The following is a 3,163-nucleotide window of genomic DNA, read 5'->3' on the forward strand; positions in this document are numbered from 1 at the left end:
TAGGGAAAAATGCCTCCGTCAGACTGCAGATTAGACAACAGTGAGGCAATCTCTCAGGCCTTAGAGAGTCTGCGGCTTTTACTCAAATTTTCCCATTTGCAGTGTAATGAGAAAACTCGGAAGGCCACTTCAAAGAGGCACCCAGCCACACAGAGTGAAGTGAGGAAAATGCCATCTTCCATTGGTCTTCCTCACTATCATGCCTGAAAGCAAAGCACTTTCCTTGCTTCAGCCGTGCAGGTTAAGTTCTATGATGAGACACGTGCTGTTCGTGATTCCTCTCCTGCCCAGTTCTCTCCCTGTAGGCTCTCTGGCCATCCACCTGCAAAGCTACCATTCTCATCATGTCAGTTTCATGGCTAACCTTTGCTCTTGGGCTCCCAGCTGCTGTGGTTGTCTAGATGTCACCGATGCAGTCAAGAAGCAGAGGCCCCCTACCCTGATATATGACCGTTGCTTTACCCTTAACCAAATGACGATATTTAATTTTTATTATTAATGAAAACTCTGACTCATGACCAAGTCATCTAGGGTAAGTCATTTAAAAATCCCCAAGCCTCAGTTTCCTCATCTGTCCAATGAGGATAATAAGGTTTGGGGGAAGAGCAAACACTATAATGCAAGATAACTTTCCAGGCCTCTTGCAGGTCCTCTTCCCTTTGTCTATCACCATGGTGATTAACTCCATGCTCTGAGCACAAGGAAGTTCTTTGTTCATACTGGGAACGTTATCCAAGCAGACATATTTAGAGCCCCCACCAAATCTCAGCTATTTATATAAACTTAAATTCTCATTTGCTTAATTACACTTCTTAAAGCTTATGATTTCAGAAAGGGAAGAATAAACATAAGGGTAGAAAATGAGTTGAAGACAACATTACCCAAAACTTCATGCCCTCTGCAGGATTTTATTCACTGGTGACATTGTGACCAAAGAACGATATGTCCTTTAGAGAACTAAAGGAAGAAGAGGAAGAAATAATGTGATCCTCTGCTGCTCCCCTTTTTCCCTCAGGATGACTCCCTGTCCGTCTTTGGTAGGAGGCCACCTCGGAGACCCAGAGCCAAGTCACATCAGTCGAGTTAGAAAACAGTAAATTTCTCTTTCCTTTCTGGGCATCAGAATAGCATATTTTATAGTGAGCTACAGATGCTAGATTATTTGAATCCTCGTTCAGATGTTCCTAATTTACATTGTCTGTGGCAAATAAAAAGATAAGTACAATCCATATTGCAAATGCATCATACTATGATAAATCTGTAGCCTTCTTCCTCTGAGTCTTCTTCACCTCGTGGAATTTATATTGCAGTCATAATAATGTCAGACCTACACTATGAATATCTTTCTGCTAATTATGTGTAGTTTTTAAAACAGTGCCCATTTATGAAGACAGTATTATGGTATTCTTGATTATACCCTAAATAATCTGTAAACATAAAACATGCTTAATAATATTGGAATTCCATTAAGCAATGCAATAAAAATAAAACTATCACATACATTCCAATGTTTTTTTTTCTTTTTACAAAGAATGCTTTTGATAAGTTGCAACGTCCTTTAACATCCCCTGAACTAAAACTATCCATAAATATTAATTCTGACTTCAGTTTAACACTAGAAACAAAAAATTACAGAATTTAGGTCAAATAACAATGTGAAAATAATAATAATATGGATCATAATAAATAATATTTATTGAGTGGTGAGCTAATTATGCCCTGGGTACTGTGTTCCCATGCTTTGAAGACATTCCTTTTAAATTCTTTTATCAATCCTTTAAAGTAGGAACTCTTTTCTCCCCCATTTTATAGATCAGGACACTAATAGAGTTCAATTACTCTGCTCAAGGTCACATTGCTGGTATGACAGGGAGTGAATCAGAAGACCCCGGCCTTGAGGTCACATTTAGGCTGCATGATTTTATAAGTTCTCAAGTTCCAAAAATCCAAAAGCAGAAATGGAAAAAATTTCCCCAGTTAGACTTCCAGCCTATCCCCTCAACTTCTTTTGTGCATGCACGTATATAGGCTATAAAGACCCAGCAGGCAAACTTACATGGGTGGGTCTTGTAGGCAGAATCATAATAGGTACAGTAACCTCATGAAGTAAATGCACAAGAATCAGGCTTTGATGCAAGGTCAGATGTGTTGGTACACAGACACAGCTGGACAACCTATAAGACCCTTTGCTGGTCGCTTTCCTCGAAATGCTCCTGGCCACCCAGCCCTGTTAACCTCATGCCCTGCCGCTATGTTCACAGCTTCTCCACTAAAAAAGTTTCTCAGAACAGTGGCAGCAGCAATAGACTCCACCCTTTGAAACATGCTCTTACACGGCTATGGCAACTAACGGGACAGTGTGGCTTTTCAAACTGTTCTGACATTTTAAAACCTTGATTCCATTTTTAAAGCTTCATTCATGTGCAGTTTGGCAAAGTTTATGATTCTGAAGAGCATGTCCAGACCTGCAGCATGTGACAGAGTCCAGGGGTCAGGGAAGGGACTATTTCCTTTATCTGTTATGGTCACCTGTCCCTGTGACATACATATGAATCTGGGGTAGTCCATCGGGGATGGGATGGTAGAAAGCTGGATTCAGAGCACTTGGAATAGAAGGATTCAATTTTACTCCAATGAACAATCTTAAACATAGAGAACAAAATTAATAGTTAAGATACACTACGTATGCTAAGGACGCTGAAATGTGATTGATCAACTTCAACATACCAAAAAACAAAAACAGACAAATCACTTCAACATACCAAAAAACAAAAACAGACAAATCAAATTTTTATATAATTTAAATTTTAAAATCTAGTGCTTGAAAAAACTAAAAGACTAATAGCTTCATTAAAAACTGCATTTTTTGCTCCACAAAATAGGCTCAATTCTTACTCAGTATAATTAAGTGATCTGGCTACTTCTATATAAAGCAACTTGAAATTACATGTGTTACCCCACACCCTAGGACATCGCCACAAACAAAATTTCACACTTAACAAAAAGAAAATGACTCCGTGTGCCTTGGAGAAAATTGGAAACATTAGCAGAGATCTGTGCAAATGAATTTTTTCTGATCAATTATAATGTATTAAATAGGACTTGGTCTGAAATGAATATTACAAGGTTTGAGGTAACCTAATTTTTTAAATATTGGATAGGT

This window comes from Lemur catta, chromosome 2 (genome assembly GCF_020740605.2).
Source record: "Lemur catta isolate mLemCat1 chromosome 2, mLemCat1.pri, whole genome shotgun sequence".
Classification (NCBI taxonomy): Eukaryota; Metazoa; Chordata; class Mammalia; order Primates; family Lemuridae; genus Lemur; species Lemur catta.